Source organism: Takifugu flavidus, chromosome 18, assembly GCF_003711565.1.
Source record: "Takifugu flavidus isolate HTHZ2018 chromosome 18, ASM371156v2, whole genome shotgun sequence".
Classification (NCBI taxonomy): domain Eukaryota; kingdom Metazoa; phylum Chordata; class Actinopteri; order Tetraodontiformes; family Tetraodontidae; genus Takifugu; species Takifugu flavidus.
In genome coordinates this window covers 12214599-12232176 of record NC_079537.1, presented here as the reverse complement: position 1 = coordinate 12232176, position 17578 = coordinate 12214599, and positions in this window count along the sequence as shown.

The following is a 17578-nucleotide window of genomic DNA, read 5'->3' as shown; positions in this document are numbered from 1 at the left end:
CTGAGCAGGGTTCTGCAGAGACCCAGACCCACCGTTAGCGCCACCAATCCTTGAACTCTCCTTCAAACGTGACGCCTCAGAGGAGTCATTAAAATCATCTTAAAAATCAGGCAGCAGGTGAGAAACAGCTGAGGGAAACGGTTGTTTATCAGGTTAAACCTCGAGCAATAAACTCGGAAGGAAAGTTGTCGGATAATCATCATCGATGAGCTGCCAGAGCTGAAGTTCGACCTTTGGAGTTGGATTAAAAACTCTACTGACGCCAGCGTTTATCTGTGTGCGGTTTATGTCCTGATGGCTAAATCGGGTATTTTCCAGCATCATCATCATCATCATCATCAAGACGTTGGCGAGGGAAAGGCAGCACATTATCGTGGCGGCGTTCCATTTAGTATTCCAGCCTCACGCCGCTCCAGTTCCGTGTGTTCTGGCTGCCACGGATTAGTTAGTGCCGCATCTAAATGGAGCCATCAGAGCCAATCTCACCGCGATGGAAAAAGTTCCATCCACCAGCTTAAGATGATGAAATCTGAGTCATCGGCGCTGATTAAAGCTTCGCAGGGAGAAATTACGGACACTAAACGTGTCATGACGACAGAGAAAATCCTGGTGCGGGACGGTTACATCACACGTGGACGACCTTCCGTGTCATTGAGGCCTTGCGTGTTTGTGGACAGACCGGACGAAGGCAGAGACGAAGGAGCTGGCATCTGAGGACGCCAGCGGGGGACGGCCCCCGGCGTCACCTCACACATGCAGGCAGATGCTTTGGCGTCCGGAGCCAGAGTTAGCGAACAATCACCGAGCTCGCCGGAGCCGACGGAACGCCGGGCCAGGAACAGTCCGAGCAGCAGATTGTTGGCCAGGATCGAAGCCTGATTTACATCATCCATTATCTCAGGCGCGGGTCCAGCTCCCACAGGAGACTTCCTGTGAACTGGGAAAAGATGGTCCGGTGCATGTGAGGGTCTGGGCAGCAGGGGGGGGCGATGAGGTCACACCGACAGAGAGGGCGCGGCGGCGAACAGAGTCTGAGGATCGACAGGGGTCGCGAACGGGACGCAGCGTTCGAGTCCTTCTTCCCTAAAGAACCAGAACTACGTCCTGCAGTCCGCACGCCTCTCGGATTCGTGCTCATCTACAGCTGACACAAGTCGACTGGACTAGAGGGTTCGTTTTAGGGTCGTGGTCGCGTGAACATCACGTAACTGTCACCAGTGGGTCCCGGGGCAGGTTAGCGTTCCCTCTTGACTTCCTGTGTGCGACTCGAACAGCCTTTCAGGCTTTGCATGAAGCTACGGGAGCGCCGTGTTAAACGACACGTCTGCGTGATTGTAAATGTCAGCATGTAAATGTAGGTAAGGCGCAATTTATGACGCCGACCCTGCGACACTGACGAGCGCGTTATTTAACTGTTAGATTAATGACGTGGAGAGGCAGCGAGCCGAAACGCCGCCGTCTCCCTCCTCCGCTATCAGGCCGTGGATGTGAAGCGTCGTTCCGCTCGGCTGCACGCGACACCGCCAAAGTGTATTTTTCTACAACGCATTTGTCTTAATAACACACAAACACGCACCCAAATGCCTAAAAAGTCCATAAATTTTCCCAGGATTCTCAGGGGTCAGGCGAACCCGTGGATGAGAATAAAATGGTCAATACATCAAAGGCGCCCAAGATAAAAGCAATTCATTGTCGTTAACTCCAACGCGAACAGCGCTATTTGTCATGGACGTATCGGGACATTTCCAATCATTTTTTATCGTCCAGAACTTCAAAAAGGGGAGAAATCAAACCAAGGAACCGGAGAAAAACTGGGAATTTAATACTTACTAAGGAAACAAAGTGTCAGTTTTCAGCTCTGATACTGAGGGCTGAAAAAGGAGAACGTTAAACTTCACTTTCATGTTCACGCGACACAAAATTAGCATCTACAAAATGACGCCGTTGCCCTTCTTGGTTATTGCTGATTCTGGATTGATTAATATGGCCTCTTCGGCAGCGCCATCATCCCGCAGGCACACTGAGAAACTGGCGGTTAATCAACCCACTCTGACTGTCAACACGTTGCCTCATTTCAACCTGCGTCAAAATCTGCACGTATAAATGCTCCAAACATTAAAGAAGAGTTTTAATTGGAGGAACTTGATGCTTATTCTTAGCCAATGCTAAAGAGATTAAACTATTACAGCCCAAACCGAAGCTGGAAATGATGTAATTCCACCCTGTGATAAATCATCAAAGGCTAACGGATGTTCCAAAGGAGACGTTCTGTGTTCGACCTCTCCAGCTACCTCCCAAATCGACTCCTCTCTCTCTATGTTACCCAGGAGAGTAAAACGACCACTGAACACGCCGAGAGTGAGAGTTAGCTGCTGCAGTAAAGCTAACTGTGAACGTAGCTAACGGGAACCGCTTTGTCAGACGCCGTCTCCTGCCACGGCGAAGCTTTGACCAGCACCTGGTTAAAATAAGCCGGTTGCTAAAACCCGAGCATCAGCTAATCGGGGCCATCTCCCCCTGACGTCATCAACTACCATCCTTCAAAGTCCCGTATCAGTCATTTGCCGCCTCTCGTCATGTACTTAATCCTCTAGTGTTGCATGTCTTTGGTGATGGCCGGTGCAAGGGCGAGAGGAGCGCTTTAATGGACTCCTGCCCTCCTCCATTTCATCTCCCATGCCTCTGCGAGAGGGACGTGAAAGGAGGGCAGATCTCGTCAGAGAGCCCTTCCCTCTGCTAATGAGACGGGCGGCTCCAAGGTTACCGAAAACACGCAGAATAATAAAAAAAGAATGACTTTTTTCCTTCCGTCGGCCCAGAAAATGACCTCAGATGTGTTACTTGGGTCAGTCCCAGCTCATTATTTGCCGTGTGACGAGCTCTTGGAGCAGCCAGCAGCTCTGTCAGAGCGTCCTCGCTGACGGTTCTTCACTTCACACCATGAGGATCAGTGCAGACGTGCCTGGAGAAGTCTTGCAGTGTTTGTGATGTGGAGGCCCCGCAGGTAAGGGGGGGGGGGTGCTCCTTAAGCTCCTGACCTTTGAAAGTGTTCCTCAAAGATGACTCGACCTCTTCAGCTTTTCAGTAAATACTCTGAGGCCTCTGACATGATTTCAGCTTCTGGTGCAGGTCCAGGTTGGTGTCGGAGCCCCAGTGTGGACCTGTTGACAGACCTCCAGACAGGATGTGTTTTGGCACTGAAGATATCAATCAGCGGTTGTTTATCGCCATCATAAACGACTTGAAACGACTCAGATCTCCGCCAAGGCCAGGTAATGTACAGCAGCACTTCCATAAAACATCTCCTCTGCCCCCCCGACCGACAGAACCATCCATCGCCTCCGGCCGGACGCATGAATTCTTTTGTGCTCTGAAGTTAATGAGCCCAAAGTCGGGCAACAAGGAATCGACTCGTCCTCATCCTCGCCGACATGGCAGACATTACAGATGGTTGACTGTTGATCATTTTCACCATTGATTTTTCTCACAAGGCCAAATGTGTACCTGAAACAACGCAGGAGGAATGACCGAATAAATCTGATGTGATGCACGCAGGAGGTTCTGCTGTGCCACAGAGCCGGAGATAAATGAGCGGCAGGGTGAGGTCAACTGGGCGGCCTTCGGGGTCGGGTGGAGATGCTTGAGGACCTGATCCAAAGCTGATGACTGAATACTGCTGCAAAGAAAACCAGCAGGCATAAGGTTTGCAGAGTGTTCATCTCGTCTCCACCCAAGCATCTTTGTTATCTCCTGAAGCTTTAAAACTTGACTGTGTTCCCAAATTAAATGAGGCTTTCTGTAACGACCTGATGCCCTGGCATTAGCCGAGGATGCTAAAAGGCTTAACGTGTCGGCCGGCAGCCCCAAAGGTTAACTGGATCAGAACCAAATGGTTCCAAACGTGTCCCAACAACTGGACTATTTGTGATTCCAAGATGGTGAAACATGCTATCGTGCTAACACTAGCACGGAGTCGTTTCTTTTATTCTAACTTGCAGTACCTCGCATCACCAGCAGGCGCAGCTATCATTTTAACCATTGTTACAACATTAAATTAAAGTAGAATAAGCATGGACACAAAAAGATGATGAAGCAGCATAATGAAGCTGCAGGAGAGAAGAAGAGAAGAAAAGGGAGGAAGAGGAGCGCTGGGGGGGGTTACAGCCACTCTGGCGGGGAAATTTCCCCAGAGGAAATCAGCCAGAAAGTAGAAAGTCTTTATGTGTTGGTGCCTCCCTACAACAGAGAAATGGTCCTGCATGATCCAGACCGGCTCCTCGACCTTCACCGCTCCACGAGGCGACTCCCTTTACTGGTCAAAAGTTCATTTGTGTTGTGTGTGTGTGTGTGTGTGCGTGTGTGTGTGTGCGTGTGTGTGTGCATGTGTGTGTGTCTGTGTGTGTGCATGTGTGTGTGTCCACATCAGTCTCTGGGGTTTTCACACTGACCAACCTCCTGACTCAGTTCTTGTCTTATTATTTTATTTTTTGCAGTGGTTGAGAGGACATTTCAAAGTCACCTGACAAAAGACTCAATGTTTACACACACACACACACACACACACACACACACACACACACACACACACACAGCAGCAGCTCTTCATTGATGAAGGTATCATAGATTCATTGTGCTTCTAATCTTCTAGATCATTTAGAACCTCCAGCATTTTTCAACACTTCTCTCCTCTCTCGCCTCGCACACTCTCTCTCTCTTCCTCCACCCTCTCCTCTCAAAAATCTCCGAGAGAGAGAAGAGAAAAATGGAAGAGAAAAATCTCCTCTCTAGAAAGAGAACCCTTCCTCTCATCCTCCCTCTCTCCTCATCTCTCCCTCTCACCCTCTCAAGTGATCTCGAGTTCGCTCATCGTCTGCCATCTCCTAACTCTACAATCTCCTTCTCTCTCTCTCTCCCTCTCTCTCCCTCTCACCCTCTCCTTCTCTCTCTCATCCCTCTCTCTCCCTCCATCCCTCTCCTCTCTCTCTCCTCTCCTCTCTCTCTCTCTCTGTGAGTGGAGCGCGTGGAGCTGAGAGCGTTCTCGTTCTGAGAATTTTTCAAACTTTTGCGAGGTTTCGGCCTATAGTGTACGGTTAGTTGTTGTTTATTGGGTTGGTTAGTTGTTGGTGGTGGTGTTTTTTGTGGGTTTTGTTGGGGGTTTGAGGTTTGTGTCGGGTGGAATCAGCCAGGTTTGTCTGGCTGGTTGGCGTCTGACGCCATGGTGTTTGGTGGTGGGAGCGGGGACCTCTCCCGGTTAACGCGGAGGCATGGCGTTAAGGTGGGGACCGGGTCTCTGTATACCGTGGAGGAGGTGGCCCTCGCTGTGGGGGAGAAAATCGGACATGGGTCCGTGAAGTCGGCCGCCCGAATGCACGGGGCGGTGGTGTTGTTTGTGGATAAGGTGGAGCAGGCGAACCGGCTGGTGGAGACGGGGATCAGCGTTGGCGGGAGATTCGAGGCGGTGCTGCCGCTGACGCAGCCCTCCACCCGGATCACCCTGTCCAACGTACCCCCCTTCATCAGCGACGAGTTCCTGGCCAGGGAACTCGCCAGGTTCGGGAAGATCGTCTCGCCCATTAAAAAGGTTCTGTCGGGGTGCAAGTCCCCGTTGCTAAAGCACGTCGTGTCTCATAGGAGACAAGTTTATATGATATTAAATAACCGGGCGGAGGAGCTGAACGTGCGCTTCCACGTTAAGGTGGAAGAATTTGATTATATGTTGTACGCGTCCTCCTCCGTCATGAAGTGCTTCGGCTGTGGTGAGGAGGGTCATTTAGTTAGAGCCTGTCCGGGCCGGGCCGGCTCGGTGCCGGTCGGTTCCGAAGGGCGGGAGACCGCCCCGGACCGGCCCGGTGCCGGGACCGGCTCGGTCCCGGTCGGTCCCGGGGGCGAGGCCCCGCCCCGGACCGGCCGGTGCCGGGAGTCCGGGCGGGCCCGGGGGGGCCACTGCGGCAGGACCAGAGGAGAGTATCGGGAGAGGTGGACAGGAGGAGGCAGGTGAGAAGGTGGTGAGTGAGGGTCAGGTGAGTGAGCCTGATGGTACACTGGTGGGTGTGGTGTCTCAGGTAAGTGAAGGTGGTGAGGGACAGGTGGGTGAAGGTGGTGAGGGACAGGTAGGTGAGGTGGGAGAGACAGGTGGGTGAAGGTGGTGAGGGACAGGTAGGTGAAGGTGGTGAGGGACAGGTGGGTGAAGGTGGCGAGGGACAGGTAGGTGAGGTGGTGGGGAGGGGCAGGTGAATGAAGGTGGTGAGGGACAGGTAGGTGAAGGTGGTGAGGGACAGGTGGGTGAAGGTGGTGAGGGACAGGTGGGTGAAGGTGGTGAGGGACAGGTGGGTGAAGGTGGTGAGGGACAGGTAGGTGAAGGTGGTGAGGGACAGGTAGGTGAAGGTGGTGAGAGGACAGGTGGGTGAAGGTGGTGAGGGACAGGTGGGTGATGGTGGTGAGGGACAGGTGCATGGCGGTGTTGAGTTGATGGAACAGGGGGCTGCGTGGACTCTTGTTCCACAAAAACGCCCGAAAAGGAAAGATGAACTGGCGGAGGTGGGCGCGAAGGCCAGTCGGTTGCCTGGGAAAAGAGCATTCTGGAAACCTGAGCTCGCTGAGAGCAGTGATGGAGGAGAATGTGTGTCTGATGAGAGCGAGCTCTCACACACACAGAAACCCGGAACCTTCGATGAGAGCCCATACACGGCAAAAATGATTAAGAGTTTCCTTGCGAACACAAAAAACGCAAAAGGGATTAAAATTGAAAATCACTTCCCTGAGAAACAGTTATTTTACACATCAGCCAAACATCATCTTAGAAATAAAATGGAGTCAGATTTTACTGACCAAGAAGTTTTTAGATTAAGAAAACTGATTTTAAAAGTTAAAAGAGAGTTGTGCAATTGAGGTTTTGTTCAGTGTGGTGCCTTTTTTAGTGTTTTAATAGCCATCCTAGATCGTAGTTTTAGACCCCTCACTTTTTTAATGAATAATTTTAAGGTGGGAAGTTTAAACATTAACGGGGCTAGGGAACCAAGAAAGAGGGCCAAAGCATATGAAACGGCTAAGAGCAAAAGAATAGATGTTTTATTTTTACAAGAGACCCACAGCAGTGACAGCAATGAGACCGACTGGAGGAGAGAGTGGGAGGGGGGGGTGTTTTTAAGCCACAGCACTGCGGTCAGTGCAGGGGTGGGCATCCTCTTCTCCAGGTCATTTAACCCAGTCGCTGTCACAGTGGAGCACGTCGTTCAGGGACGCTGCCTTTTAGTTAAAGCTGCTTTTAGGCACCTCACGGTTGTTTTTATTAATATTTATGCTCCCAACAACGGTGCAGAGAGGAAGCTCTTTTTAGAGAAAATCAACGACGTTTTAAATAATCTTAGCTCGTCTGATTTGTTGATTTTAGGGGGGGATTTTAATTGTACAGAAGATCACGTTTTAGATCGAAATCACATAGAGCCGCATCCAGTTTCCCAGCAGGTTCTGAGGCAGCTGGTCCGCTCCCATGGTCTGGTGGACGTGTGGAGAAGGATGCATGCAAGCCACAGACAGTTCACATGGTCCCACATCAGAGACGACACCATCTCTTTGGCTCGCCTCGACCGCTTTTACTGTTGTAAACACCATTTTAGTACTTTTAAAAAGTGTGATATTTTACCAGTAGGTTTTACAGATCATTGTTTGGTTTTAGGCTGTGTGCTAGTTAGGGACATTCGCCCCAAAAGCGCCTACTGGCATTTTAATTCAACTCTGACTGCCGACAGAGGGTTTAAGGAGGTTTTTAGTTACTTTTGGGCTGGTTTTAGGCAGAGGAAGAAGGATTTTACCTGTCTAAGACAGTGGTGGGACCATGGCAAAGTTCAGATCAGGTTGTTGTGTCAGCAGCACACTCTCAATGTCACCCGCTACATCACCAGATCAATCGAAGCTCTGGAGACCGAGATTGTGGAACTGGAGCAGTTTTGTGAGTCCAGAGGAGATCGAGGGTGTTTGGAGGCCCTCAAGACAAAAAAGACGGCCTTGGCCAACCTGCTGGACACTAAGGTACAGGGCGTGCTGGTGCGGTCCCGGATCCAGGACATCGCAGAGATGGATACCCCCTCGACCTTCTTCTTTGGCCTGGAGAGGAGCGTGGGCAGAGCAGGGTCATCCACTCCCTACTATCGGAGGAAGGACGGGAGCTGACAGAGCCAGAGCAGATCCGGAGGAGAGCGGTGGACTTTTACTCCTCATTGTTCAAGAGTGAGTATAAAGAAAACAATGAACTGTTTGAGGAATACTGCTCTGGACTGCCCCAGGTACCAGAAGAGGCCAATGGTCAGCTGGATCGCCCCCTGTCTGTCCCAGAGCTGTATGCTGCTCTTCAGAGCATGCAGAGCCTGAAAGCTCCGGGCATCGACGGACTGGGGGTGGACTTCTACAAGGCTTTCTGGAACATCGTGGGGCAAGACCTCCTGGACGTCCTCAATGAAAGTCTTCACTCTGGCTCCCTGCCACTGTCCTGCAGGAGGGCAGTAATTGCCCTCCTACCAAAGAAGGGGAACCTGCAGGACATCAAGAACTGGCGCCCCGTTTCCCTGCTCTGCTCGGACTACAAAATCCTCTCCAAGGCCTTGGCCAACCGGCTGAGGGAGGCCATGGAACACGTCATCCACCGGGACCAGACGTACTGTGTGCCCGGCAGGTCAATGGTGGATAACATCCACCTCATTCGGGACGTTTTGGAAGTCTCCAGTTCATTGGGAACACAGGTTGGTCTCCTTTCTTTAGACCAAGAAAAGGCTTTTGACCGTGTTGAACACAGCTTTCTGTGGAGAACCATGGAGAGGTTTGGGTTCAACGCTGGTCTGATAGCCATGATCAAGGTCTTGTATCGTGACATTGAGAGTGTCCTGAAGTTCAACGGTGGCTTGTGTGCTCCTTTTAGGGTGCATAGAGGTGTCCGTCAGGGCTGCGCCCTGTCGGGGATGCTCTATGCGCTCTCCCTGGAACCCCTCCTGATCAAAATACGTGAAAATGTTCAGGGTTTGGTTTTATCGGGTTTTACTGGAAACTTGGTTTTATCTGCTTATGCTGACGATGTTATTGTTTTTACTAGAGATCAGCAGGACATCAACATTTTAAACCGCATAACAAACAAGTTTTCCATGGTGTCGGCGGCGAGGGTAAACTGGGGAAAGAGTGAAGCCCTTGCTGTCGGCAACTGGGGTGGGGGTCTCCCGGTTCTCCCAGGAGGCTTGACCTGGAAGAGGAATGGACTTCGGTATCTGGGGGTGTACCTTGGATGCCAGGAGATAGAAGCCAAGAACTGGGATGACATTGTGGAAAAGGTGGACAGCAAATTGCATAAATGGAGCTGGATCAAGCCCCACATGTCTTTTAGAGGGAGGGTTTTGGTTTTAAATAACCTTGTTGCTTCGCTGCTGTGGCACCGGCTGGCCTGCCTGGATCCACCGTCGGGCCTGCTGGCCCAGGTCCAGTCAAAGATGGTGGATTTCTTTTGGGACCGTCTACATTGGGTGCCACAGTCAGTATTGTTTTTACCTCGGGAGGGGGGGGCCAGGGCCTCATCCACCTGGCCAGTAGAGTGGCCACTTTTAGACTCCAGTTTGTCCAGAGGTTCCTCGGAGGGCCTCCTGATTTAGTGTGGAGGAGTGTGGCCAGCTGTGTACTCAAACGTGTGAACAACCTAGGGCTGGATGCTGCTCTGTTTTTAACTAAATTAAACTTTTTATCGTTACGGGGGCTACCTCTATTTTATCAGGGTGTTTTAAAATCCTGTGCTCTCTTTAGATGGAGCTTTGTTCAGACCGACTCTCTGCACTGGCTTTTAAAGGAGCCGTTAGTCTGTGGTGGCAGACTGGACGTCTGCAGTAGTGCCACCCCTGGGCTGAAGGAGGCCCTGATCAGAAGGAGGATGGTGACACTGGAGCAGCTGGTGGCGGCAGCGGGACCAGAGCTCACCGATGCCCAGGCTGTGAGCTCGGCGCTGGGGGTCCGGTCGGTCCGACTGATCCAGAGGAGCTTGGGCCTCTGGAAACAGAGACTATCAACAAAGGAGAAGGGTCTCCTCCTCCTTCACGAGAGAGGAGAGGCTGAGACTGACCCCACAGACGATTTCCCTGAACTCCACCTGCACCCGGACCTCCTGGACCTCGGGGGTCCTCTCCTGGATGGCTGTGGCTCAGGGTCCCTTCACAGCATGGACAGGAGGGTTTTATACGCCAACATTGTGAAGACACTCAACAAAGACAAACTGAAAAACAGAGAGGTGACAGTTTGGAAGGACAGGCTGGGGGGACAGAGTCCTCAGTGGAGGACTCTCTACAAGCCCCCTATCAAGAAGAGGACTGGTGACCTCCAATGGAGAATTTTGCATGGAGCCATCGCCACCAGTGCCTTCCTGTCAATTTTAAATCCGAACACTTTAAGCAACTGCCCTTTCTGTGATTTTAACGAGAGTGTCTTCCATGTTTTTACCGGGTGCAGTAGGCTGGTGGGTCTTTTTAGGGTTTTAACTGATGTTTTTAGGCTTTTTAATGTCGTGTTCACCACTGCTGTTTTTATTTGTGGTACAAGACACAAGAGGGCAGAAAAGGGGAAATGCCAGATTTTAAATTTCTTAATAAGTGAGGCTAAACTTGCCATCTATTTGACCAGGAGGGACAGGATTAAAAATGGAGCGGCATGTGACGCGGTGGCTTTGTGGAAGCAGAACGTGAGGGTGCGCCTGAATCTGGAGTTCTGCTTCTACAAAGCCACTGAGAACCTGGAAGCCTTTAAACAGCAGTGGGGACATGACGAGGTTTTAGTGAAGGTAACAGAGCAGGGGGAGATGAACACTGCAGCATGGCTGCTCTGAGGGATAGGTTAGGGTTTTAACTGTTTTTATGTGAACAGCGCACTTGTAAATAAAGTACACTTTAAAAGTCAAAAGTCTCTCTCCCTCTCCCCTCTGTTCTCTCTCTCCTCCCTCTCTCTCCCTCTCAACCCTCTCCTTCTCTCTCTCCTCCCTCTCTCTCCCTCTCACCCTCTCACCTTCTCTCTCTCCTCCCTCTCTCTCCCTCTCACCCTCTCCTCTCTCTCTCCTCCCTCTCTCTCCCTCTCACCCTCTCACCTTCTCTCTCTCCTCTGCCCGTCTCACTCTTTCCGCCCCTCCTTGTTTCTCTCTTTCGGGGTTTCTTCCATCAGTTGCATCCTCTTTTCTCATCAACGTTCCAGGATCAGGAAACTTTTCTGGATGGCCGCCAACGTCACCCCATCTGTCTCCGCCCGCCTCCACCTGCCGACGCCAGAGGTGCTGAAAAATGCTCCACCTGCAGGAGGAGAGAGGTGAAAGGCTGCAGACAAATGGCTGCACGTGTGAAGGGGCCAAGGCTCCGCCGAGCATCCCGCCATGAATTATGCATCCGGGATAATAAATACGTCGCCTTCGCCTCTGCTGCTGTCGCACGAGACGTTTGAACCGCCGATGAACGAGGAAACAAATGATGCTGGAGAAACAGATCATGTTCCTGATATGATTCAGAGAACAGCTGTTGTTCACACACACACGCACACACACGCACACACACACACACACACACACACACAGCTTTGAAGTAGTTTTACCTGAAGTACACAGAGGTGGGGGTCCTGTTAGCTCCGTTATGCGCATGTTTAAGCTAACCTCTGTCCTGATACGGCGCCCTCAGCATTTGAATGATTATGCTGAAATCATCTGATAAACGCTGCTGAGACCAAACGTTCCCGTTGATTCCGGGGCTGCTGGGTGATTCCCGCAGGCCTGACTGGGAGCGTCTGGTTGATTGATCACACAAACCGTCTCATTGGACTGTTTGAGCTGCAGGAGGAAGCAGCTCGGAGCAGGAAATGAGTGTCTGCTTGATCCTCCTTCACAAATTACATCCGTCTTCCAGAGCAGATTAACGGAGCCGCTGTCGACCTTCAGCTTCTCCGGGCGGAGACATTGATCCCAGTTATCAGAGAAAAGTGGGAGGCCGACGCGGGTGAGATCTTCAGCCTTCTTTCTGAAGGTCAAAGGTTACTCTAACATTTTCTTGTGTGGCTTCTTCTATAGGTAAAGGAGCTTTGGCCGTCCATCACGAGAACAAACGATCTCATAACGCGTCCCAACAGCGTCCTGCATTTATCCGCCCAGCCCGCTATGAATCTCGCCATCAGCGGTATCGACGTCTCGCAGGCGTCATCCGTGTTCTTTAACTGAAGAAGTGTCAGGACGCGGTGACTTACGTTCGGAGAGACGAGGCCGGTCAGGTTTGATGGTCCTCGGACCACTTAGACGGACGAATAACATCATATCGATCCCGCGTAATTCCAGGAGTGAAGCTGAGTTTAAGGCGGCGCGCTGGAGTTGAGAGAGGAGGAAGCTGGTGGAGGAGTGGGAGGATGGAGGGATACCGATGGATGGAGAGCAGAAATAATGGCCGAGCGTTCGCTCCTGTGATGGAAAGACATTTTCTGTGAAGCAATAAACATCTGAGAGGGAGGAAAGGAGGAATTTCATCACTGGAAATTAGCCTGGAATAGCCAGAGGGTTGTTTCAAGTTCTTTTATTCCACCTTACAAAGTCAATGACAGCTCACTGTAACAGATTCCACATTTATTCCCTTAAATCACAAAAACATTTAAATTTGGATTTCTTCTTTTTAAAAAAGGAACTAAAAACCTTCCAGGCAGCCTTGAATCACTAAAAATCCACTTTTCTTGACTGAATTCAGAGTTCTACGTAAAGTTCGTTTCACTCAAACTTCCTGTGATTTAAATCTGATTCCACAGATCCGAAAAGGCGTCCCACAGGGGTCGACCTCAGGCTCTGACCTTTTAATCTATTTTGTTGGTTGTTCTCAACCTCAAGAAGAAAGTAAAATCAGCTGTGAGCTGTGGGATCATCAGGAATCATCCTTTAGGGAATACGAACATTCCCTCATGATGGATGGCGGCTCAGATGAGCCGACCAATCTCCAAGGTTGATGAGCACATCTCACCCTGCGTGCACGTGCACCCGTCCTTGAGCCTCCGAGGCTACAGTGCAGGAGAAGGACTGATCCCAGGAGGGGCTGGAGGTCCACGGCATTGACAGCCATCACAAGTTTAATCGCTCAGTCTGTCAGGGATAAAAGACAACAGATGTCCGCGTCCGCCATGTTTCCCACATGATCCAAACCCACCTCCGAGGTTCCTGCATGTGTGAGCGCGCCCGGGCCAGCCAGCGCTAATGTGCTCGTCCATAATGAGCTGTGAGGATCCCACAATTACCGTACAGATCACCACCGCAGCACCAACCTGTGCGAGACAAGCGACCGCATCAATCACGACTTTCATGAATCACATTTAGCAAATGACTCCAGACTGATTTCAGGAAATTAGCGACGGCTTTAGCAGCAGCTTCTGCTCCGACTAACAACTGCACAAGCGGCTGGATTTTCAGCTCTGCAGAGACACAAAGTTCCTAACAAATCTGGTAAATGATCCAATAAATTATCTGTTGAATCCTCAGGCATTTGTTTATGTTGCAGAGTTCGTTCAGTTCTCTCAGCTCGCTCTTCTCCTCCGCCGATGGTCGTTCCTCCAAACACCAATTAGGTACCAGCGGGATGAAAAGGACTCCGGGCACGACTGCCGGAATCCAGGTGATGCTCAATGTGAGGTGGATCGCCAGGGTTCCCACAGTTCCCACGGTTCCCACAGCCACTGGTGGGAACATGTGTCCAACATGCTGAGACCCGTTAGCAGAGCTTTAGCGGTTCCCTGAAGGCTGCTGGTTGTCCGACGGTGTTTATTGTCTCACCTCCTCCTTCATTGGCGATCAATACCGGAAGTCAAGATTAGAAGATTTTTCTGAGTCTTGAAGAAAATATAATTTTAAAACCTACTTCAGTAACGGACTGGCGCCACCTATGGTTGAACATGGTATTACAAGATGAGCTCATCATCAGATTGAGGGATCATTTTTGATTTTCAGTTCTGTCATTTCTTCATGCCCATCAGAGAATTTCAGCCTGAATTATCAAATTATTGCAGATTATGATTTGACAAATTCACTACCCACAGTGTCAAGGAAAGGTAATTACATGGGTATTAACCTATGGTACGATATTGATTATTGCTGCCGTGATAATTACATGCATGAATTAATTGATGTTTTCCCCCCAGGGGACAACAACCAGCACATTTGCACTGCAGACCAGCCAGCAGTGGAGGACGAGACGGGGAGACAGATGGCTCCGGAGGAGCGTGGGGGGGGCTGCAGTATGTCAAGGTTTCATTTGAAGCTCAATCTGAATCCCAGATGATGCGGCGAGGAAGCCCAGAGCGCCCACATGCTAATCTGACGAGACATCAAAGGCAGCCTCTGTTGCAACAAACTCACAACATCGCTCGGAAGTTCGCGACATTGTTGAAGATCCGTCACAACAACCGCCTGAATTAGGCCGAGACAGAGCGTAACCAGGAGCAACGCCTTGTGGGCGGGGCCTCAGTTCGGAAAACCAGACAAGTCCAGTAGCAAACTGACAGCATCCCTTTTGGTTCCAGGTGAGGCGTTCTGCCAGTTCGGGAACATCGTTTGTTGTTTGACCTGACCCAGGTCCTGCTGACCTCTGACCTCTGCCCAGGCTGATGCAGCACCATCACTCTGTGGGCTTTAAGCTTCTGTCAGTCTCACGCTTCTGTATTCCAAAGGCGACCTGTGGAGGTGACTCCTCCCGTATCCCTCCACCCGCCCTCCAGCCTCATCAATCCAAATCTTCTCAGCTAATCCTCAGCGGACGGACTCCTGTCAGACTCAGGTCCTGATGGAGCTCAGAACCTTTGACGAATGAAGAGAGGAACCCCCAGCAAGAAAGCAGCTCTGTCTTTCAGGGAAGTGCTTCACTTTGCTTCAATAGACATAAATATCTTTCAGGTGAACCATCCTGGGCGCGGCTGAGAATTTATATCAATTATTCTAGATTATCAGGGGTTAGCCGTCATGCTAATACGAATCCACAACTTTTAAGGCTAATAAATATCAAACTGCTGATAATTGCTGTAAAATGTTGCTGTCTGTTTACGCACGTGATTTTAAGGTTGAGAGAAGCTTGTCGAAGCAGAAAATCACCGTGGAACGACGGTGAAATTGCGAGGACAGTTTGCCTGTTTGCTTTTGTCTGAAGGGCAATTCGCCTGACGAACGTGACACAGACAGAAAGTACCAGCGGCGGCCATCGCCGGGACGCGCTGTCCGACACTGTTTGCTCTTCCTGATCCTCCCAACGCTGATCCTGCCGCGCCCAGAGAGCTCGACAAACAATCGACACGCGGGTGATAAAGGCTGGAAGCAGAAGACCTTCTCTCTAATGACACCCGAGTTCTGGTGCATCCACGAAGGGAGGTGACAGACACGCGACGTTAGCACACGTGTGCTATCAAAGTCACTTCAGAGTCGTCACGGAAACTGGCCAGTATGAAATTTAAAGCTGGTTCTGTCTCTGTGATGCTGCATCGTTATCGGTTGTATCCTCATGCAGGAGGTTGCGCTGTGCGCCGCAGCTCACGGAGCCACTCCGGTGACCAGACAGGTGTCAGCGTAACTGTTCCGGTCAAAGGTTTCTCAGTGAAGCGGCGAGCAACCTGCTGGGCAACGACAGAGCCGAACAGAGTAACAACCTTTGTTTCAAAAAGAAAAAGTCAATGAATTCAACTACAAGAGAAAAAGGTTTCATCTCAGATATTAACTGGATGGACAGATTTTTACAATATTTTACGATATTTAGCTAAGAGTTCAGTGCTAGGACGCTGGTTAGCACTGGCTATCGTGCCAGGATCAGCACACAGGATTTTCACCTTCCTCCTACATTTGAAATTGAACAAACATAATTTTGATAATAAGTTGCACACCAACTTTATATTGACGTAATCGGGACACGGAGGATTATTACTACCGTACATATAAGATACATTTTTGAGGAATCCGTTCGTCTCATAATAAATGTGTGAATCTTTTGCACTATTTGAAATCGAATAAAAGTATTTTTTGCAATAACTTTTGGATATTGCTCAATCAGTACACAGAAAACTACTTCCCCAAATAATATGAAGAACATTTAGATTGTAGTTTTTTGAGTAATATGCTCGTAAACTACCCGTCTCATAATGAAAATTGACATGATTTGAAATTGAATATAAGTATTTTTTGCTCAAGTTTTAGATAAAACTGACGGCCCAATCAGAGTGTGTGCGGCCACGTTGAATCTGTTCATTTCAAACTACAAGAACCCCCCCACCCACACACACACGCACACAACCCATCGGCCACGAAGTTGTGAGTAAATCCCGACGTAGTTATCGGTTGTTAGCAACTGGGATGCTAGCTATGACGCACTTTAATGATGTGTGTTTAAAGACATTTGAGAGACCTCGGGTGGATCTTAATCAGTCGAAAATAGGCACAGTTGTTTTAGTTTGTTTTTCCTGTCAAAGCCAAAATATTATAATCGCTCCCCGAAACTGCTCCGGAGCCGTGGTGGCGGTGAAGAGATGGAGGCGAGGAAAGGGTCATGGCGGGAAGCATCTGGGTGGAATTAAAGGAAGCTAATCTGTCAGGAGAAGATGGGACGACACCTGGCTGCTAACGACTTTCTATTGTACTAAAAACCTCAGGCAGCGAAACATTAGATGTGACTGATGTCGCAGTGAACAAAAGATGTTGGCACGAGAAGCAGAATCTCATTTTTAATGAGCTGTAAACCAGCTCCGGGCGATATTCTAACGTGTTTGCGGTTTATATTGTAGTCGCCAGAAAGTGACTCGTTCGTGAACAGAACCTTTGAGCTTTACTGTGGAGGCAAATCAAACACGTTATATGACAATAACGCCTCAAGCTAGTAATAAGAAAAATGTAAAAACCGACATAACCCAGTGGTCGTGTCAGATGTGACCGCTGGTATCTGTTGTAGGTGATAACTATATTGACTGTATAAGATTACTATAGCTCAGAATGTCCAAGCCAAGAGTAACTAAAATAATCTAACATACATTTGGATAACATTAGTAGAGGATCTTCACAATTCCACCTGTGATCTAACGTTATTGTAAAGTCACAAAAATCATAAAAATCCCCGTGGTCATTAAAGAACTTCTGCTCTTCTCCGCCGTTAGCTAAACGGCTAACTTTAGCTAGCTATCCTTTATGTGATTGAGCTTAACTCAAATAAGGTTGCTTTCTTTAGATAATATTGCTTACAACAGCTGACATTAATAATAATAATTAACATGACTAAAACTAGCAAAGAAAACCTAACTAGCAAATTAATTTGATATCTGGGAGCTAAGCAAAGACATCTGCATTATGTTCAGAGCCCGAATAGATGTTGATGTTGCGTGAACCTCCAGGAGACCAAATCTCATAAAACCAACATCAGGCTGAAGCAGAATTTGGTGTAATTAAACACTTGGAGATTTAATTAAACCTTGTCAGTTTTGTTTTTTTTAATTACTGTTTTAGTGCTGCTACCTGCCAGCCAGTCCGGAGGAGGATAGATTTATGGATTCACTTCCAGGACACAAGCAGCTCGGAAACAAAGGTAGAATC